General features: G+C 48.0%; 1 long non-coding RNA gene across 1 annotated transcript; it reads right to left on the bottom strand.

Annotated features, from left to right (window-relative positions):
• Positions 1-6,924: 6,924 nt before the first annotated feature.
• LOC121083998 lies at positions 6,925-19,406 on the bottom strand. The gene is made up of 3 exons (XR_005826546.1): positions 19,283-19,406; positions 14,396-14,399; positions 6,925-6,936 (listed from the first exon to the last, which is right to left on the bottom strand). It is a non-coding gene; the product is annotated as an uncharacterized LOC121083998 (long non-coding RNA).
• Positions 19,407-23,122: the final 3,716 nt, after the last annotated feature.

Genomic DNA, 23,122 nt, shown 5'->3' with positions numbered 1-23,122 from the left:
TCACGGCCAGCCTGCCAAACACCACAGTGGACTCCTCTGTGCAGGTCTAGAGCAGACAGCTTGAGGAGCTACCATGAAGGTCCCATGACACTGAAATCTGGTCCAGCCAGACCTCCTGTCTCCTGGACAGCAGTGTGGGATATAGGACAGACCAAGCTGTAACAGGACTCAACAGGTCCATCACTGCCTCTGCTTGGTGCATATAGAGAGGAGTCCTCTCCTCCCACCTCAAGGTACAATGGCATCCCTGGGTAGAAGCTCAAGCCTGCCTGGAAGACGCACAGTGTCATGGAGTATCTTCCCATTTCCAGGTAGAGTGAGCCACCACACTCTTTTCTAGGATCCCAGGACCACCATGAATGCATTTCAGCAGGCACCCCAATCAGGTCAAGGCTGCTGGTGATGTAAAGATGCACAAAAGGCTGTGGTCCCTCTCCCCATGGCTCAGGCATTCCTCTGGCTGCTGGTGCCTTTGAGCTGTAAAATTAACTCCCATGAGAGTGTGCCAAAACCAGAGCATTTGTGCAACAGGCTTCTCCATGATCACGTTTTCTCCAGAGGCATGAGGCATACATGCCTGGGGACTCTGTTGCTGTGGGAACCTTAAGAAACCAGCAATGTCCAGTCTCTCTTAACCTTGTCTTGTGGCACATTACAGTTGGTGTGTTGGTACTGACATGCTATAGGATGGTTAGGGTGGTGTTTTGGGGGTGAAGAGTAAAGAACAATTGTTCTTTGTACTGGACCCCTTGAAAAGTTGCCTGTTAAAGCAGGGGACTGAACTCAGTGATGTTCCTTTCCAAGTTCCAATCTCCTGTACCAAGTTTCTCTGCCTCCTTCTACCACTATGGGCACCACATTCATTGCACATGCCTTCTCAAAGCACCCACTGCCATTGAAGAGCCTTTACTGAGAGCCTTCCAGGGCTAAGTCTAATATGTCTTGCCCCAGGGGAAGGGGGAAGACCAACCCACAACAATTCTTACTGGGAATTTGTTTTTCCAGCTGCTTCCAGCATGGCAGAACAATCCCACCTCCACAGCTTCCCTTGCAACTGATATTTTCTGTGCCATATGGACAAGAAAATATCTGCCAAGAAAATAATTAGGCACTGACACGAAGGCAGCCCTGCAGGGAACATTTATATCTACACGGAAAGGCTCCAGATCCAGACGAGAGATGAATCTAATTCCCACCTCAGAGAGAGGTGCTGCTTGCAACCCTTCCCCAGGCCATGCTCAGGAGCCTACAGCTCCCTGCTGTGCCAAGGCACAGCACCCCAATGCTCCTTTGATGTACCTGTTATTTATTGCCTACAGAAGAGTGTAGGAGCTACAGCTGATTTCAAGGCCCTCAGCATCTAAGCAACATGTGGTCACACATTAAGAGAACGCTGATGTCTTGAAAGGTTTACAGTTCAAGCAAATGTCACAGGCAAAGGGCAAAAGGAGACAATGTGGAGGGCAGGGTAGGGCTTCCCCATCCCCTCTGCAGATAAGTCTCCATTTCTCAGAATCTTGCCCCATTTGTCTGCTGACTTCGCTTTCATTGCCTGACCCCTGGTGAAATCAGAGACCCAACTGGATTCCCCAAAGTCTACCCTGTTGGCCAAGCAAACCTGCTGTCAAAGTCAGACTCACTCACACATGCAGGAGTCCCAGGAGGGAGAGAGTCCACGATTTGCTCACCCGCTCCTGTGGTCTGGACAAAGAGGACCTGTGGGGGACAAAGTGGACCATACCCCTATACCATGAAAGGGACCCCAAAGTTGGCTCTTCCTCAGCAGCAGTGTGGTACATGGGCACGGCCAGATCAAAGCTTCTCAGTGGCACAGGCAATACTGAGTTCTGGTGCCCTTTGGAAGAAGCTGCCCCAAGCCAGAGAAGGAAACAGCTATGGGGACAGGCAAGGGGGGGCTACAGGAGGAGGAAAACTGAGGGCACAGCAGCTGGAGCACAAGATTGGGTTTTTTTACCATCAGGAGCCTGTTGCCATTGGGAAGTGCCTACTGAGCTGGTTGGCAGAGAAGCTCCCTGTGACTTCTCTCATGGGATGGACCACAGACCAAGCACCCTGACCCTCCCTGGTGTCTAAGCTGGTCAAACCCATAAACCTGTCTCTCCACCACAATACAGCCAGAAGTACTCAAGGACACACAGAGATACTACATCTCCATGTGAGGATCTCTTTTCCCCCAGCTGTCACAGCAGAGATTACCAGCATCCACAGCATCTCTTGCCCACACCATTCAGTCTGCAGTTGTTTATATAATTATTTTTTTTCATAGAAATCACCACTGCCACCCTGAAGCAAGCACAAAAGGAATTACAGAAAATCAAACAGTGTTGCGGGCTCTAACTCCTTCTTCTGCAGAAATAGTATATTTCAAAGGGAAAATATAGGTACAGCAACTCCACTGCTGAGAAATAGAGGGCTGCAATTCCTCTTTGCTGCTAGGGTTTGAGGAAGGTGGGAGTGATTTGTGGCACCCTAAGAAGACAAAGTTTGTACAGTCACTCTTGAAGCATGTGGGAGGGAGTATATATCTGTCTGACGGTCTGTCTGCTTTTCCTCCAGCAATTTTTGAGCCCCTTCACAAATTTCCGGCTAATTTGACAGAAAAGCAGAAATCTCCTAAGTACTTGAGTTCCAATATGTTTTGTGAAGAAGGGAGGGACAGGGGGAGACAATATAAATGTCCCCACTGAGGAAAAGCAGGTATATGGTTTCTGTCCTTATTAGACCCTAGAAGATCTACATGGGAGAAGCTGTGAACATCCCAAACACTGTAAAAGCTTCAGCAAGTAGCTAGTAGACACTGAAGACCTCAAAACAGAAAACAGAAATCCTTTTAAATCAGGGTGCATTGCTACTCATTGCTCAAAGTACCGCAATCCTTGCAGAGACCAGGAGTCCCCAGCACTGGCTGCAACGGGTTGCACAAGTCCTACATGTCTCCTTGGCTGGCATTACAGGTTTATCATATCTCCTCTTGCTCTTATGCTTCCTCTTTACAAGTCAGTGTCATTTTAATCTCCTCCTGCCGGTACCTCCCTCCGCAGGAGCTCTCTGCCTCCTCCTACCCACCACCCCTCTGCCAACCCTGGCTTTATCACTGGAGTCTGGCGGGACAATGCCAGAACGAATTTGCAGTTGTATCTCCTGCTGTTTGTTATGATGGCTTGGTGTGTTTCTCCTGCTGGAGAGTTCATTTAAATTCTTACATTTCCAGCCAAGCCTTTGTAGATGAGCAAATCCATGTGTCCTCTTTTCTTTTTCCCTTTGGAGCACTCCAAGCTTTTCTCGTCCTGCCCCAGCCATGGTGTCCAAGTCATGCCTGCTCTGTGAAGGTACAGGGAAGATTTGTGTCATGTGTGTCTACAAGGTCAAATTCTCAAACCCTGTGGGCTTCTACATATCATTATCCCAAGGTTTTTGGCTTCCTCTCTCCCATTTTTCAACATAATTAACTCTTTCTTCCACTCTGCAAATACGTTAACTGGTGATCCACCAGAAAAACAATCCCATACCATGCTGTTGAGAAGTTGCTGGCATTTGAGATATTAAAAAAGATCGTTTCACCCAGGAGGACAAACAATGCAAACAAGCCAATTCTTATTTTTTGGTAGGATGGTGACTTCTTGTAGCAAATAACCACAAATATCAAATACATGAACAAACAAACAAAAGGAACAGTCTTCTGTAATGTATCCCCAGGTCTGCATGCATTTGTGGTTTGTGCCCTAAAATCCCTCTTTCTCTGTCTTCCCTTAGCCTGTATCTCTAATACGTTTCCATTAGCTGGAGAAAATGGGGAAGGAGGTGAGATGGCACCTGTATGAAAAAAACAAGCAGAAAACCTGAAACAAGCACATGTAGACAGAATTGAATCACCCTGCTGTACAGTTTTGCTTGTGGAGAGTGATATCACGGTTTTCCAAAAGCCACACAGAGAGCATGCTGCCAGTAGAGTGGTGCCCTTTACTGGGAAAAAAGCATCAGAAACCTTATTCACTTCTTGGGTGTTTCATTGAGGTAACCATGCTGCATTTTGCTGTCCTTAAGACAGGAGAGACATTAATTATTTCTTTCCCTGAGCTGAAAAATGGCCACTTGAGCAACTGAAGCCTTTATCTATGTCTGTCACTGCCTTAGAGCTACTGTTCATGCTCTTAACCTGATGCTTTCTAACTGGCTGTAGACCACAAAACTCCATCCTTCCAACAGAAGCGCACTGGGTGAAACCCAGCCCTAGTTAATACATGCTGACAAGCACAAGCAGTTGAAAGAGCCCGATCCTGGCCTGGTCCAGGGCTGAATTTCAGACAGAGTCAGACTTCTGGAGATTACACACAAACAAGGGTCATAGCATGCGGGCACTGCTCAGCCCTTAACATGGATCACATGGAAAAACCTCCACAGATGCAAAATACTGCCACCGGGAGTATTTTCTATTAAATTAATGTCAGGCTGAATCTGAGCTGGGATAGCTCAGAGATTCCAGAGGAAAACACATGGGATGCTCATCACCAGGGCAAGTGTGGGGAGCACATCCTTTCCAGGGATCACAGGGGCACACCATGCCTAATTTCTGCTTCCAGCACAGGCAGGGAGGATCATAGACCCCCCTCACCTGCCCCTTCCCACTCCCTCACCCAACAGAGAAGATACTTGTATTTTAGCATGAAAACTATGCGGCTCCGTGGCATGCTGCCAAGACACCCAGGCAAACCTCCCTTCCAGGATGGGCAGCCTCTGTGCTGCATTCCAGCGGAGGAAAGCATGCTGGTAATGACACTGAGCTCTTGCTAAGCCAAAACGTGTAACAGGAGTCTCTGGGGGGAAGCGCCAATTTATCAGTCTAACTGGACTGGAAATTCCGTTTCGGCAGGATCTGTTCACTCTCGAACATGTGCAGGGCAGCCTGAGGAATGAGCAATGAACATGATATCTCTTTTATGTCTGCCGTGGCAGATGGCCTTATAGTAGTAATAGTAGTAATAGTAGTAGTAGTAGTAGTAGTAGTAGTAGTAGTAATAGCAATAATAATAATAGCAAAAATAATAATAGCAATAATAATAATAATAACAATAATAATAATAGCTTATTATTATTTTATTATTATTATTTTAAAAACCTGCCCAGTGACTTCGCACCAGTCTTCCTGGATCTAAAACACAGATGTGAAACACTATGAGACATTTGTGCTATTTACCCTTGAAATGCCTGTATCCTGCCTCAGTTTACTTCAGGGTTAATCGATCGATCTCTGAGATGCTGTAATGTTTGAACAGCAAATTGTATAAACACTGCAAGTCATTCCCATGAGGGTGCACCTGAAAGACCCTGGTCCCCTATAACTAGGTTTTCTGATGTCTAGCAAAGGTTGCGCTCATCCCTCAGCTCCTTTCTTCCACTGAGGATTAGCAGGATTTCTTTCTCTTGCCTGCTTGAGTCACAAAAAAATATTGGAAATTCCCCCTCTCTCTGGCTTAAACTGGCCAACATCCTTAATGTCTTTTGAAGAGATAAACAGACACAGGCATGTGCAGAACATGATCATATAAGTTGTGCTTTCTTAGAGAGCCAAGTAGAAAACAAGCCAAATGACTTCAACCCAAAATGCACTTAGAAAATAAATCTTTGTGAAGGTGATCACAGTGGTGAGGATTGAGCGGGTGCAAGGAGAAACAGGCTGTGAGGGTAGCTGTAATTCTTGGGTAAATTAAAATAAACAGAGATGCAAATATAGGTGGTATCAGTCATAAGGGTTGCAGTGTCTCAGCCAAAGCATTTGCACACTGAGAGAAGCATTTGGCTTTAGAGGATTAAAATTGCTACTGGTCGTTCAGGGTAAATCGCCCTGGGTACATCCATCCTGCAGCACTGGAACACAGAAACCACAGCAGAGCTGTGCTGGTAACAGACCAGAGAGTAGGGGCAGGGCTGTAAAGAAGAGAAGAAACCAAGGCACCTTCTTTCTGTCAAGACCCCCATGTTGTCCCTGAGAGTGGTATGGCTGAGTCCCACCTCCCAAACTCAGATGGGGAGTGAGGGTTTAGTCAAGAATTTAGCACAAGAATTGGCCTAACAGATGTAGGACCTGGAGAGATAGTGATGGGTGCCGTGATAAGTCTCATCTGAAGTGCGCTTGGTGCTCCCCATCGGATGCCTGACATGGACCCAAGAGGTTGTGTCCACCTGGGGCTGCAATGGGGTTGCATTCACCCAAGGGAGGGATGGAGAAAGCACAGGGAGAGAACTACAAACCCCACTGAAATCCATCAGGAGGCCTACAGAAATGTCGAACTCCCCCAGCACATGGCCATCAGGGGGTCGGGGAGCATTAGCTGCACAGCCCAGGTTGAGGAGAGGTCAGCTACAGGCACTTGCCATATTGAAAAAGGATTTGCAGCTGAAGGCAGGGCTGACTGCAGAGCTCCCCTCCAGGACCACTTGCAGAATGAACATAATTGCTTGAGCACTTAAGAAAATAGAGATCCATCTTTCCATGCAAGTGAGCCTGCTGCTGGGACAGGAAAGCTCGGGGAAGCAGTGGAATACGTATCGGTGCTTTGCAAAGCAGAGATAAACCCACCAGCAAGGAGGGAGCAAAGAAAGAGAGCTTCGGCAAGCCTTTGCGCATCAAATGAACAGTGCATCCCCTGATGAGTGAGGGTGATGGGAAGTAGATCGATGGGCAAACACTCCAAACAGTAGCGTTCATCTCTCATAATAAGGCAGCAAAACTGCTCTCGTTTCCTGTAATCTGATAACCCACCAGAGGAAGGGGGAAAATGCCTTTAAATGGTGATTATACTTTCTGTCATGGTGTTTCCTGATAAAGTGGCCCCCCAACCCAGTGTTATTATCGGTCATGACTACTACAGTAGCATCCTGAGGCTCCCATGGAGATGATTACCTTCAGAAGGAGACCTTTGCTGTCCTGAAGGATCTGCAGGACCCTCATGGGAGTGAGGAGAGAGGTGAAATGAGTGGTTCAAGGCCTCCCAGCTGGGACTAAGACCAAATCCAGCTACTCCTTGGATTATGCACCATGCAATCATAGCAGTGTCTGCTGGTGGGAACTTGGAGAGGTCTGTAACCCAACCTCCTGCTCAAAGCTGGACCACTACCAGCTTCCAGACAAAAAAAACCAGCTCAAAAACTGGCATAGTCATCATAACAAACTGAAAGTGAAGATCTGAAAAACACGACCATCGAAGCTGTGTGTTATTGTATAACCTCATGAACATCAAGTCAAGTGCTGGTAAGGACCTGAGATGTTTTTGACCCATCCAGGCTCTGCTGTATTGGTGTTTCCTCCCAGTTGCTGCCTGGGCTGGACATTTCATTCCATTTTGGTTCCTCCTTTTACTGCTAATGTGTGGAAGCAATAACAATGCTCAGGACTTCTTTTTTTTACCTCCATCGTTGTGATGGGCCGTTGTAATGCTGCTTCTCCACCGAGCAAAATGCATGTCTATGGCCGTTGTTAGCATTGCTGCCATTTATACTGCAGATGTACCTAAGGGCCCAGCGCTGGGTCAAGTGAGTCTTGTGCTAGGCCCTATAAAAGAGAATCCTTCCCCAAACAGGCACTGTATGACACCAGCAGGTGACCAGCACCTCATTCCTGTCCTGAAGGACTAACCCCAGATTTGCTCCGTGCTCTGCAGTGCCTCTGATCAGCAGTCCCCACACGGCACCGTGGCTTGACCCTCTCTCATTCATCCTTCCTCACCAGAGAAGTGTGTTCGGGTGGGAACTTTCCATCACCTTTGATTATACGAACACAAAAGAAGCTGAGATCCTAGCTGCACCCACAAACACATCACTGGAAATGAAGATGAATTATGGAGACTGAGGTGCTGCTTGGCAAAGCTGGGTAGTTGAGGTAGGCACCATCGCAGCTGGGACACGTTGACCTCTGCTGGACAGAAGAGCAGCAGCTATCCCAATGTGCCTGTAGCATTCATGTACCTGCCCAACTCCTTACAGCTGAGCTGGAGTGGGAGATCCTGTTCCTGCTCTGCTTTTTGCCTTCCCTAAGTGGTGAATTCCTCAGAAGCAGGACTGGCTAGCCTAGCCATAAATCTGTCTCCCCTGGAGCAAGGGAAACGGTAGAGCAAGCAGGATGAGGGAAGATGTCATGGGTGCTCCAGAATAATCATTAAAGAAAACCCCATATCCCTTCTCAAAATTAAAAGGGAATGAAAGAATGAGGTCCATAAAACTCCCCTTTTACAGCTCATATCATAGAGACACAGGTCTAATCAGGTTTCTGATTAATTAGGTACGTAATGTGTGACTGCTTCAGACAATGTGCAGGAACAGCTAATACAGCAAGCAGCACTGAATCACAGGCTTGAGAACAGGCAGAACAAAAGCCCCAGATTGCTTTATTACGTTTTTGTTATTAAATCATTTCTTCTAGGGGGAGCGCTATTTTAAACCAGCTCATGGCTTCAGGCAGGAGGGTTGCCCAAGTGTGATTTCTGCTCTGCAGCTGCAAACACTTCAGTCCCATCAGATCTACTGAAGCAAAGGAAACTCCAGACCCTGGCAGCTTGCTGTTGGCTGTGTGCTCCTGAGAGCTGGGCTCCCACCCACCACCCTGCTGCGAGACCAGCACCTTTCCTGGTTAACTCTGGACCCCAGAAGACACGTTTTCCTCCCCGAGCCCACCGCTGCCAGCTCCCAGTTATGTGTGGCTGAGGGCAGCCAACACCACCATCCTCTGAGTGCCTTGGGGAATAATGTGGAGCAGGTCAACACAAAGATCTCACAGTGACACTGTCCCTCTTCTTAAGGTGTGTCCGGAGTAGAAACCATACACAACTCACAGCCCCAGTGACGTCATGGATTTCCCCAAAATGATGACGGACGATACCTACTCCCTTTGCCACGAGAGGGCACTTGTACATTAATTCTCACATCCCCGGCTCTAGCGTGGAGCCTGCCCGAACACGGTTTGGTCAAGGTGGGATCCAATATCCAACACATTTGGGGAATTTATTTTGCAAGGACAGGGCTGTGTTGAGTGGGTTACTCATCACTTTACAGGGGAGACTGCAATAAGGGATACGGGTGCAGCTGGGGGTCTTTTTCTATCAGTTCTATACGGAGCGAAATAATAGCAAAGAAAACTCCCGTGGTAAAGGATGCTATATGCAGAGAACATTTCCTCAGAGGATAAGGTTTTGCAGGGAAGGTTATGCAAAAGGGTAACATTGTTCAATCCAGATGAAGGAGACACCTGCTTCCCAACTTCTTTAGCAAAGACTGTACAAATTCGCAGTTTGGAAACAGGACGGTGGCTGATGTTTGCTGCAGACATGACTCGTTCCTTTGCAAACACCTCACCAGCTGGAAGCTGCAGGACAGAGTCCAGGCTGCTGACTTGGAGCTGATTAGAAACCTTATTCCCCCTTTCCCTGCCTCCGTCATGCAGTAGATGTGGAAAACTGCAAACTCTGAGAATACACATAGCTCTGAAATTACCGCTATTCATCATGTCCAATTGGTTCTTGGAGGAAGCCCAACCAGTCAAGGAGTTCTGCAGCGTAACAATAGGTGATTATCTTTTGTTCCAATTCATTTTGTCACAACAGCCTCCCAGCCTCTGCCAGACTGTGAATTTCATTTGGTTTCCAGGAAAAGTACAGACTTAGAAAGGTCTTTGCTTCTCTGGGGAAGGCACCTCATGTTTGGGCAAGAATTCAGCTGTGCCTTGTAAGTCAGTTAACAGACACAATCACTATCTCGTGCCTCAGGGTTTTTTGGGAAAAAAAGAAGCTAAACATCTAACTAAACTCTGCAACTTCAGTCCAGAAAGTAAGAGAATGACAGACATTAATTAGATCAGCTCTGGGAAAGAGAAGGCCTTCTTTCAGTCTACCCTCTCTCTTTTCATGTTCGCTTCATCTTAAGGACCCAACCATAGATACGGGACATAACACTTCTAAACACCAACACCATCAAAAAGGGCAGTCAAATGCTGAGCAAACACAAGAAAAAGAAAAGCTCACAGAAGAACAAGCATGATAAGAGACTGCAGAAAATATGACTTATGAAGACAGACTCGTGGAGTGGTGACGACAGCCTAGAGAAAAGAAGCCCATGGAGGGAACGTGATGACTGTCTTAACATCATTTGCAGCAAAGCAAATCTAGGTTGGCTCCAAAGGAGACCTACTAAGTCAATGGAAGAGAAACACTGAAATAGTCTGGACTCATTTCTGCTATGGGTGTTTATGAATCAGCAGCATGGTCCCTGGTGTAGGCATTTAGACTAGATAATGTCTTGAGCTTTCTTCCATCCCAAAGCTTCCTCCATGCCCAAGATTGTGAAATTCCACAGGATCTGCTATGTATGTCCCATAAAAAGAGTCTCTGTAGCTCCACCACCCAGACTTACACCAGAAGAGAAAGCAGAGTAGCAGGGGGATGTTCATCCCATTTTCAAAACCAGTGCTGATGGCCAGAAACATCTGTTCACCCACATACATGCTGCCTCTGAGCACCGTGTTTCACAGGGACTGGTTATGGTTAAAGAGGTTGAGCTCCACAGGTTGAGTGTGGAGATAATGAATCAAATCCCATTCTCAGTAGCGTTAATTATGAAGTCTTTCTGCAAGCAGCTTACATGAGATTTTGTCCCTGCTGAGGAAATTTCAGTAACTTCAATAGAAAAGAAGACAGAAAAGAGCCAAGATTGTTTTCATTTGTGGCTAATGTTCAGCATTTCACAGTATTAGAGCACACTGAAACCTTTCCAGCTGGATGGAGACAGATGAGTATCGCCTGAGCTGGGGTAGGATGTGTCAGGGTGCCTGCCTGCAGCAAGCACCCTGGCAAGAAAGCAACATGGTTCATGCTTGTAATCTGCGTTTATAACAAGCGTCTCTGGCTCCCAGCACCATGACCATGGTTGCAGCCTCTCTCAGTCACAGCAAAATTCATACACACCACTTCGATTCAAAGGTGTACACTCCAAAGAAGACCCAGCCACGCATTTCTCGGCCTCCCATGGAAAGGCCACCCACATTAGGAGGAAATTTATGAATCAAAATACATCACGACCCAAGGAGAAGATTTCCCTAACCTTCTAGCACAGGGAACAGAGCCCGCTTTCAAGTTGCAACAGGCTGGGCTAAAAAGCAAAGGCAGGGGGGAAGCTCCTGGGAGATGTGACAGGCAGGAGCACTCGTATCATCTTCAAATGTCAAAGACCCCTCCTCTGCCCTCCTGCACTCACCTTTTACCTTCAAGCATCCTCTTCCCAAACACAACCCATCACAAGAGCATGAGCCTTCTCCAGCAGGCCACTGCTTTGAGCGGCAGAGCTGTCTGCAGCAATCAGCTCTTGCTCAAGAGTCAGGAAACGTGTGGCCAAGGAGGCTAATTAACAAGAAAATATTTCAATCGCATTTCCATATTGTAGGACTCATGGTTTGCATGTGTTTCCCCCTTCCCCTGTGTGGAAAAAAAATAATAAAAAAAAAAGTGTTGCAAAGACTCTCAGAGACAGGGAGTGACATGCGGATCTCTGGCACCTTCCTGCTGAATTCTTTCAGTGAAGGAGTCTGACCCTTCCCGGGGAAGGAGGTTCATGCCTCAGCTGGGTGTGCATGATAGGAGGGGAACATCTGCACCAACATGGCCTCTTTGCATGCAAGAACCACCCACAAAGTGTCTTCTTCCATCACCTTTCCCTGACCATGGACTCCCAAAGTCCATTTTGAGTCGTGGCTCCTTGCAGGCGTGTGTTGCACAAGATTTGTCCCCATCACTCATCTTACAGACAAAAACTACTCCCTCCGGTCATAAAAATCAAGTCACAGCATGCTTGCAACGTGATGATCTGAGAGCAGAAGGGTTACAAATGCTCAGGAAAGCCTGGGTTTTAAACCTGGGTAAAATGCAGGAGTGGTAATGATAAAAATATAAATGATTTGCATGCAGCGGGTGAAAGACGGTTAGTGCTGTGGGCATAATTCTGCCAGTGCTAAGCCTCTTCAGCTGTACAAAGTGTTCCATAGCTGCAAACCGGGGGGAGAAGCTGGGGGACAGCTCAGCTTTGCAGTTCATATGCTGGCAGTTTAAAGCAGCAGCCCAGGCATCTCCACTTCCCAACCACACCAGGCATTTTTCTGGACCTCAAATGAATGAAGAAACTCAGCAATTCCCAACTTCGGGAGAAACTTCCTCAAAACTGATGCCGAAAGAGTTTTCCCCGACATCTAGCGGCCGGCAAAAACACTGAGAGAGATAACGCAGCAGTAGAAAACAAGCCGTGCTATTACCAGGAAGATTAATTACAAGTGCAATAATATCCAGGCCTTCTGATGAAATATTTTACAGTATATTGCCCTCAGGAGAGTGGCTTTTTTTACTGATTTATTTTAACCTTCACATTACACAGATACGTTATAGACGTCTTCAGAGATGCCCTGGTGTTATTTGCCCCCTGACAGCAAATAATAAACTCTTTCTCAGCTATATAACATTTCCAAGGAAGCCCTTGACGTGACTAGAAAAATATTGAGGACAATTAAGTCACATGGCACTCATAGCCCTGTGGGAACGGACTTGAGCTCTGCTCCAGGACTCAGATAGCATGAGAAACCCTGGTTCAAACGGAGTAGCAAGAGTCTTGGAGGTAGTAATTATTAAAGATCTCCTGCTTAAAGATCCTCTGGGGTCTCTCTATTATTTTAATAACAGTTCAAGCCAACTTTACTGCTTCCAGAGGAGCCCGTTAGCACAAAGGAGGAAGGGCTCATCACAAGGGAGCATAGGCAGGGGATCAGCTGCTGGCAGTTTTGTTCGGCAAGGGGGAGCAAGGGGGTGGTGGTCACACATTTTGGGGGGTCCAGGTAAATTCGATGCCTTGCTTGCCTCCCCGCTTTCAGTCTCATTGGATGGAGCAATGTCATAGGCAGAGGTTGCTGGGATGTGGACATCCGCATGCAGCTCCCCTGGTTGAAATATGGTTGAGAGGATTCAGGTAATTTGGGTTGATTTCCAACCATCTGGCCTGCCAGCCTAGATGGTTTTCTTCATTCCTGTCCTTGGATCCTCATCTGCAATTAATTTTTTCCCCTCATTACAGTTGTCTCAGCTTTGCTGTGTTTGTGCAGCGCCTGGCACTCCAGACACAGAGTCTGGGTGAGACCCCACACACTCGTCACACTGAAGAGAGATGCTTGCTGCTGGAATGGGGGAGGTGGGAGGGATGACTAGATCTTGCTATTCTGCACAGTGGGGGGGGCCTTCCAGCACCCATCAGCATCAGGGGAAAGGTGTTGACCTCCCTCGGTGCCCAAGAGCTGTGTACAGCACCCAGCACATGCAGGCACAGAGGTTCCCAGCTGACGCTTTCAGTCGCTGCCTCATTACAGACAGTGAATCCACCTGTCATCACTCACCAGTGTTCACAGTGTGCTAGCATCAGTGGTCCTGCCGCTCCAGGTCCCACCACACTTCTGAAGGTTTCTCAACACCAGCTCACTATGAACCTGCTCTTCCTCTCCCCCACAGTCTCCTCATCCCACCCACGCAGCAAAATGCCGCTTAAATCCTTTGATAACCATCAAAGCACCTTGACATGATGTTAGGGTTCCACCCCATCTGACCCAGACACCGTATCCAATTTCTCTCGTTGCTGTGAGTATTGGTGTGATGGCACAGGAGTCCCACATTAGATGCATCTGCCACAGGATTGTGCAATAAATCTTGGCAGACAATTGGCTTTTGGCCAATTTAAAGCCTGGTTCTGAACATACTCCTTCTCTGTTCAGCCCCTTGGGGGACCGAGACCCCACAAGGAGGAATAACTTATTTTCTAAAAAATCTTAGCTAGCAAAAATAACGCCAGGACTTCTGGAAGCATTAGACCAGCCCATGCTACATCATGAAGACTTTGGTTCCTACAGCAGCAACTTGCATCAGGGTCCTCCACAGGTATCGTTCCTCCTTAATTTCATGGCAATTGGGCCTGTATTTTACCACGAGCAGGTCTGAAAAAAAATAGACTGAAGCAAAGTCCTGGCAGCAGGGCTGGCTGGTGGCCCAGGGGAAGTGTGTGCCTACAAGGGAGGCAACATCTACATTCATGTGACCGTCGTCTTATTTGCAGGGTCTGAGCACAAGTTTGCTGACTCCATGCTCATACCCCTGCCCTGCACTTATGTAGTAGATGGCCACAAGTAAAGAGAAACCCTCTGGGATCACCATAAAGGTGACCCTGTAACTCCAGGTTTAGGCTACACCAAAAGCACTCAGCACTTCTAGCTTCTCTTGCCCCAAAGGGAATAACTCCTCTATGTGGAGGAGTAGACCTCAAACCCCTTTACCAATGTTGCAAACCTGACACGAAGGGCAGCTTGCACGGACCTCTGATGCCTTTTTTTGCCTCCCTCTTTCCAAGCCCTAGATGCTGGAACAGATCCCTGCAAAACCACTTTGGTTGGAGAGCTGTTGTCAGGTCATTTTGAAAAGTTTGCAACACTTTGCAAATTGTCCTTGCTGGAGGTTGTACAATAACAGTGTCATTACTCAAAAAAAACATCCAAGAATATTATGTTAGACACAGGTCAGATCTCTCCACCCACAACAATATTCCAAGGAAAAACAGAAAAAAGAAATGAGGAAAAGAAATTGTTAAACACAGGCTTGAGATGACAATTTGACAATGAAATATTTACCCTTAAGTATGTATATTTTCATGGAGAAAGGTTATCTATCCATCCATCATCACATACTAGTACAGGAAAGAGCTTGTGAGTATGTAGATATTTATATCTTGCATGTGTATTTAAAGAGAAAAAATACTTGTATAAATGCATGGCTGTGTCTATGCCTCCCCTCTTTTCCCCTTAGGTGCCCATCACAGACACTGCATAAATAGGTTGAAACCAGTCATCTGACCTTTTTTAAACATCTGTATGAGGATGAAATGAATAAAAGTGTCTGTTAGTCTCCAGTAACAATAAAAGGAGCCTCAAGCAATCAGTTCAGGTGTAAAAACTCTATTATGCCAGACCAAACCTACCTATATCTCTTGTTTACTCCATCTTTAAAGCAGAGATAATAAACCTGCCTTTGTCTCAAAAGTACTTGGAGATCCAGAGGGGAAAGGTATGCATGACACAAGGATGTTATCTATGAAATAGCGACATTAAGGTTAGTAATGAGTTCATTTCTAAAACTTGTGGGATTGCAAAAAGCCAAGGCTGCCCTCTGTTTGGAAAATCAAGTCTATATTCTCCCCATAGCTCAGAGTAGACCCTTCAAAAACCATTATTTTTCCATCAGAACTCAGTAATTTTTAAATGAAATGTTAGAGAAGGAAGGTGGTTAATTCTAAGAGCTGCTCATTTGATATCTCACAAAAACTGCATGACCACACTCAATGCAATTACCCTATTTTCCAGCATTTTGGCAAGTTGAATGCAATACCAAAACCCGCATGAGAATTAGAATATTTCTTTTTGTTTCCCATTTTTCAGGGTTTTTTTTCACATTTACGTTGTCTCTTGCCGCTCTGCATTGGGTTCCCCAGCATCAATGAAATCATTCATGGTGCAAGAGCAGAACAAGGATGCAACAGAGCAACCCCCAGAGCAGGTGTTTCTCCAGCGTCTCTTGCACAGAGGACACTGCTGCAGCCCGTCCTGCCTAGTCCGTGGGAAGCAACTGGTGCCTCAAGGCCACACCAAGCCAGGACCTCCTGTTCCTGGGTCTACAGCATGGGCACAGGGCTCTGGAAGGGGGCTGGGGTTGGAAAAGCTGGGACCTGATGCCTTGAACGGCTGGAAAAAGACCCAGCCCCTGGGAAGCCATTGGCTTTGGCTGCTGGGGATGGAAAGTGTAAGAAGGAGCCAGGGCTTGGAGGTGTCCTCGTGTCTGCCTCAACCTCTGGGTTGGAGCCAGGACATCTGAAAATACGTGTCTATAAATGTATGCACCCTGGGGCTGGGTGAGGCATTCCTTCCTATGCCATCCCCTGAAGGACTCAACAACAAGCAGGGCGCACAGCCCCCCAAGGAACACTGGTGGTTGGGTTGCTCCTGAAGACGCCATGAAACCCCACAAAACTCATGATATCTGTGATAGACCCCTTCTAGCATCAGGGCAGGGAAATGTCAGCCTCTAGGCTGCTTCGTGTCCACGCTTTGTATCAGTTTCTGCATGCTTTAGTATCTCGAATTCTCCGCAGACCTGTGGTGGTGGATTTGGTGAAGTTTTGCTGCCTTGCTGGGTCAGGTCAGGATCAGGCCCTGGGTCATCAGCAGGGTTTCTATACTTCCACAAGGTTTCAACAACATTAATTTCTTCTCAGTCAGTTTTTCCCTCTCTGATGGTCAGTCCTTTCCGCCTTTCACATGTTCTCAGGCTCCACAGCCTCATAAAACTTCATGGGAGAACGTTTCCGCTTGGTTGACGTGGGCAGGAAATTACTGTCATTTTTCACTTCTTCAGCTGGTGTTCATGGGGCCCATCACCAGTGGGCAGTTGCACGTTGGCCCTTCCATCCCCAGTGAGGTCTCAATGCCAGCAGAAAAGAAGCCAAGCTTACTATTTTAATTGGCACCAGGAAGGCAACCTGGGCATTTCAGCAACACAACATCTCCAGCTGACCCTTCAGCAGCATCTCAGCAGTGCAGTGAAGGGTGGAGAACACCCCAGCCACCTCTGAAGCTTAGCAGCAGCCCAGATACATGTGTTTATCCTGGTTTTGGACATTTACACACCCTGCCTCACCATGGTTGATTGAGTATGAGCACCCACATGCCTGGAATACCTCCACACTTTGACACCCCTCTGATGGATCTGGAACACAGCACCCTGAGGATGACTCCTGCAGACACCCCTGTATGGGGAGAGTTAATAGAGAGGAGCTTTGTGGCAGAACACAAATACAAACATGGGACTTGCAAGTGTCCACCAAGCTTTGCCTTCTTCCTTCATCACTTAAGAGGAATGACGAAAGGCAAAGACCAACATAACGGGTGAAGAGCCCCCTCTCCTTGCTAAGTGCATAATTTTCTTATTTTTGTGGGTGGAAGGGCAGGGGCTGGAAGATGCTGTTCTTGGGGAGAGCTCCAGGACTTGCTCAACAGATGGGAAAAGGCCTGTTCTCCCTGGCTGTGCAGTAGCTCCCCAATGGCATGCTTCTTGGTATTTTATCTAAGACAGCCTTTGAACTTCTACCTGATGAACTGCACCCCTTCTTTGTGGCAGGAAGAGTCTGCCATGCTCAGCTGTCCACATAAGATGATGGCAAGGACAGTGCGTTGTCCATCCTGTCCTGCAGAGCTGCCTCCTAGGGCTTAGCTCCCCATTCCTAGTGTTGCATGGGGTTATTCCATCCCAGAGGTAAAAACTCACACACGCCCTCGTTGAACCTTGTCAGGTTCCTGTCAGCCCATTTCTCCAGCATGCCCAGGACCCTCTTCTGAGTAGCAGCCATGCCCTTCAGCACATTGGCCACTCCCCTACCCAAGCCTTGAACCATCCACAACCTTGCTGAGAGTGAACTCCATCCAGGTTATCGATGAAAACATTCAACATTATCAATGCCGGTATTGATTACTGAGGGATACCACTGGCTATTGGCTCCCAGGTGGACCTCGCACCCTTTATCATAAATCTCTAAGATGTTTGTAACTAGAGCTAGCTACTACATCATCACTGCGGTGAGAACCGGAATCACAAAACAACTGTGGTTGGAAGGACCTCTGGAGGTTGTGGTCCAACTTCTGCTCACAGCAGGACCAGCTCCACTGTCAGATCAGGTTGCTCAGCTTTATCTTTACCTGCAAGTCCATCTCAGACTTGCTCTCACACAAAATGCTGCTGTTCTCCCTGCTTTCATTTGGAGAGAGCAAACCGTGACCTCCACAGCAAAGTGTGCCCCCAGATGTTTCCCAGCCCCAAGGTGTGAAGGCAGGGATAGGCATACTGTTCTACCGCATGCTCTGTGGCTAAATCTACTGTTCAATCAGCTTGCTCCACTGTACCCGGGTTGTTCAGTAGCGTTATCCTCTTTAATTCCTAAATTCTTCCTGTGTGCAGGTGTACACCTGTAATAATAAAAGAGCCAAGGTTGCAGGTGCTCCATGCATGATTTTAATGTACTAATAATCTCTATGGCCTGACAGATTGATATCCCAGGAGACAGGAGGATCTTTGATTTTTTAAACAGAAATGAAGAGAACAATCCCAGGGCTGTTCCAGTGCCTGAAATCAAGGGTAATCACCAACTGCAGAGCCAGGGCTGCAACAGCTCTCATTCTCATTCAAGATACTTGCAAAGGATTTGAAGAAGGATCTGAAGTATGAAGAACACTCCCCTCCTTGCTAATTTACTCTGTTTTGTCATTTTCTCTGTCACCTGCATTGTCTTTCTTCTTTCACATTTAGACTTCAAGCTCTTTGGGGCAGGGTTTGCTTTTACTTTGCTTTCTATGTCTAGGTCTCCACATGGCTGAAACAAAAATGGATATAACCTTTCCACTTGAAGAAAGATATGATGCACTCAGGAAAAATCCCATCTGCCAATTCCATTAAAGCCCTCTAGAAGTTTTATGACCAACACATCCCTTTGTTAAGGAGCCAGTCTGGATTTTTGGTTTAAACAAAGTCAGCATGATATCTGCTTCGGGACTCCTAGTGCAAAGCAGATGAGAGTTGATGAGCTAGAGAGAGCATCAGTAGACCACCAATGCTGTTACTGTCTTTGCAACAATCTTGAAGATGTGTATAGATATCTACTGTAAGAAAAGGATTCAAACTTGCTGTTCCACAATCCTTGTTTTGGCTGAATAAGCCGTGTAGGTTTTAGAAGTGCATGTGATGAGCAAGCATGAAACACTAATCATGTAACACTGTGCTCAGCAGAGATGCTCACGGGCTGCCTCTAAGCAGCACAACAAACAGGAACAAGCCTGCAACAAGCCAACAGTGTGAACCTCATGAAGTTCAGCAAGGACAAATGCAAGGTCCTGCACCTGGGTAGGGGCAATCCCAAGCCCAAATATGGGCTGGATGGAGAATGGATTGAGAGCAGCCCTGGGGAGGACTTGGGGGTGCTGGCGGACAAGAAGCTCCACATGGCCCAACAATGTGTGCCTGCAGCCCAGAAAGCCAACCAAATCCTGGGCTGCATGAAAAGAGGTATGACTAGCAGCTTGAGGGAGGTGATTCTGCCCCTCTGCTCCTCCCTGCAGCGCTGCGTCCAGCTCGGGGGCCCACAACATAAGAGCAACATGAACCTGTTGGAGCGGGCCCGTCGGAGGCCACGGAGCTGGTCAGAGGGCTGGAGCCCCTCTGCTGTGGGGACAGGCTGGGAGAGCTGGGGCTGTGCAGCCTGGGGAGGAGAAGGCTCCGGGGAGACCTTAGAGCAGCTCCCAGTGCCTGGAGGGGCCGACAGGAAAGCTGGGGAGGGGCTTTGGGCAAGGGCAGGGAGCGGTGGGACAGGGGGGAAGGGCTTGAAGCTGAGAGAGGGGAGATTTAGGTTGGACGTGAGGAAGAAACCCTTCCCCGTGAGGGCGGCGAGGCGCTGGCCCAGGCTGCCCAGAGCAGCTGTGGGTGCCCCATCCCTGGCAGGGCTCAAGGCCAGGCTGGACGGGGCTGGGAGCAGCCTGGGCTGGGGGAGGGGGCCCTGGCCCTGGCGGGGGGTGGGAATGGCTGGTCTTTAGGGTCCCTTCCAACCCAAACCCTTCTGTGATTCTACAAAATTTGTCAACCTCAGCACTTATCCAGACTAATTAACATGAGCCCAGAACAAACTGCGACTCGGAGGCTGCATTCATTTCCAGCACCAGGAAGGGTAACAAGAGGATCTCACTGACAGGCGCCTCTTTTTCTGTTCCTCCGCCTTCAGCCTACAGCAGCTGTGCACTGATGTGCTGCTCAAGGAGGGACAGCCATGCTCTGCCCACAGCACATCTCAGCAGGCTTTCAGGAGCGCTGTCAGACCACGCTTCCTCCTGCTGTGTTCAAAGCTCAACACCCCCAGGGAAAAGCAAAGGAATCAGAGGACAGTGTCTCTTAAGTTATCTAATTGACTGTGGCTCAGCTCAGACCTCTCTGATCAGGAGGTCCCAGCTTCTTGAAGTTCAGACCTCAGAGGGACCCCAGCACCAGGAGGTGCTGCCTCTCTGAAGTTCTGGATGTTCCCAGAAAGTCATTGCAAATCGCCCATGTTTCACCTTTGAGGGCCGTGTTGTAGATTGCAGATCCCTGAAATAAACCCTTCAGACATATTGGGCTTGAAAAAAAGTGAGGCTGATCTTGCTGCACTACCTGGTTTGAGGAACCCAATCATTGTGTGATTAACAGAAGAATTAAAACCCACAACCCAGCAAAATTACCTTGTCTCCTGTAATTTGTGGAGAGGGTGCTTCAGCCTCTGGGTTTCCAGGTGTGTTCCAGCTTGCTTTCTCAGTTGTACTTCAGAGCTTGGGAGGAGGTTCACTGCACATGCAAGTGAGTGGTATGTACAACCCAAAGATGATGAAGTATTTCCACGTGTTTCTAGTTCTCGTGACATTCAGAATAAGAAATCACAGGCATCATCACTGCTGGAGGTAAGTGTACGAGCTATCACACCCTGTCTCCCGGGTTCTGCCTATGCATTGCTTGCATCGGGATTTGGAGGCTGGTGTAAGGGAGCCATCTGAGTGGTGAAATCACAGTGTAACCCTGGAGAAAGAAGGAAAACCAGTCCCCTAGGAAAAGTGCAACCTGTAAGCCTGGCTAGGAATGCAACTCTGCAGGGACGGCTCCATATGTGATGCTCCTCCCAAGCTGTTTCTGTGGCTAATAGGGAAAAATAAAGCTTTTGCAGCAAGCCTTACCTCATCCCAAAGCAGGCATCCCAGGAATAGGACCCTATGGTCACTCCTATTCATTGGCTCTACCTGAAGCCCAGAGTAACCAGCTAAAATGTACAGGTCCGCAGCGCAAACACCTCCGCCAGCAAGGTCTTTCCTTCCAGCCTTAGTGTCCTCACCCACCCCCAGGAGATGGCTGCTGTGGCACTTGTTTCACCCAGCCAATGGCAAGAAGTGCGTCAGTTGCTCAACTTCCCAAAACTGCTAGAATAGAGCTCTTGGAGCAAATACCACTCCCCAGCCCTGGAGCCTGGCCACGCAGCCAGGTGGGTGTTGCAATGCCCCTCTGCTCAGCAGAGAGACACATAAGGACAGGAGACAAAATAATTTCTTTTCAGCAAAGGAAGATAGTTCTGCATGCTTTGGTGACTTTGCAGCTAATAATTTCCATATGTTTAACTATCCTTCACAAGCACCGCTTCCATCTGACTTCCCAGCTTGTTTCCCCATGGCTAAGGACGGGACAGAAAACCCACTCCCATCCTCTCCTTCATTTGGGAAGCAGCCCTGAGAGCAGCTCAGCACCCAGGATCCACAATGCTTTACTGGCTTCTTGGTACCATCCAGGCTATCATGCCCCGGGCAAAGCTCAGCACTGGCTGTGGCAGGCTCCTGGTTAATCCAGACAGGCACCTTTTTGTCTCTTGTGCTGGACTTTCCTGGCAGTCAGGGAGATGGGGGCAGCCAGGAAAGGAAAGTTTCTAAGTATAAACCCCAAAGCATCCTCAGCAAAAGTGTCAAATTAAGAGGCACATGGTTGACCCGAACTATTTATAAAGTGAGACCTAATGGAAACACGATGGAGCTGAATCAAATTCCTGTTCCCAACCCATCCCTCTCCCCACAGCCTGTCACCTGAGCACTGTGGCACCAGCCAGCATCCTTGGCTCTGACTTGCCCAGGGTCAGGGTCTAAACTACAGCTGCGTGCACAAAGTGCAGCCCTTAGGTGAAAAGTAGGTCCTGGATTCCCAAAACCATGGATGATGGTCCTCAGAAAGGTGGATGTTAGTGTGTGGTACACACAAGGCGAAAGCTTAGCTGATCCTGTTGGGAAGAGTTCTGCCCTGCAAAGGGTTCCAAGCATTTTGCTGAGCAACATAGCAGGGTGGACACTTACCCTTATTTTTTCACCCCTACAGCCATAGGGAAGGCAGCCAGTGAGAGAAACATGTTGGTTATCTGGGAGGGATGCTCCAACTCCCCACAACCAAAAACCCTGCAAGGTTGCAGCTAACCTCAACTGCTTGATTTCCACCTAGGCTGAGAGGTGCAAGCCAGGGCAGGACCGAGCACCTGGATCATTGCCACAGTCTGGCACACCAGACCCTCCAGTTCAGCTCACCCACATAAGCAACTTCTGATGACCAGCAGTTCCTTAGGCAGTGAGGGTCACCCAGGAGGAACCTCCACAGGCCCACCTTGGATGAGGACAGATGGTCCTGCTCTGCCCCTGCTCCAGCAAAAGTGATAGCTGCAGCAGCAACTGGACATCACACCAGGCTATGGGGACCAGCAGTCTGGTGCTCTCTTCCTGGCAGTGGCAGCCTCTTCCCTACAAGTCTAGGGAAAAGGAGGAGGAAGGACACAGGGAGCAGGGAGAATGAACAATCTGGGAATGCATAAATCCAAGAAATATGAAATTTTAAGACCTAGATCTATTCCAAGTCATCAGAAATAGTCTGGACTGGAGAGGTCTATGCTCTAGGTTCAGCAGGTTTCTGTTGCTTCCTTTAGGGAATTTTTAAAGAGCAATGTTTGCAGCACTCCCTCACCTATGGAACTATCCCTTGCCAAACCCCACAGCAGCCTCTGCTCCCCAAATCCTTCAAGGCTAAATGTGGCCACCAAGAAAAGCCACATCCCCATCTAGGCGACCAGGCGGCCCATGGAGGAATGAGGCTCCCCACCTCAGCTGCTGCTTCTAAACACTTTTGCAAAACAAACACAAGCCTGTAGGAAAAGCAATTGTGTGCCATTTGTCGAAACAAAAAGCTGTCAAGAGAAACAGACAGCAGACCACAGCAAGGAATTGTTTTCAAGTCCAGTGGTTAATAGCTTTCTTTGTAGAGCTCATGGCTGATCCTCCACAGAAGGTCCCACTCTTCAGAAGGAAATGTTACCATACTTGTTCTTGTGCCATTGCGCTGCTCTTGCAAGTGATAATCCTATTTTTATCATGTGTTCTTCTCACAGGAGCCATATAGGATGCTACACT

This window comes from Falco naumanni, chromosome 2, assembly GCF_017639655.2.
Source record: "Falco naumanni isolate bFalNau1 chromosome 2, bFalNau1.pat, whole genome shotgun sequence".
Lineage (NCBI taxonomy): Eukaryota > Metazoa > Chordata > Aves > Falconiformes > Falconidae > Falco > Falco naumanni.
The sequence above is the reverse complement of the archived record's forward strand: the minus strand, read 5'-3'. Positions and strand labels throughout refer to the sequence as shown.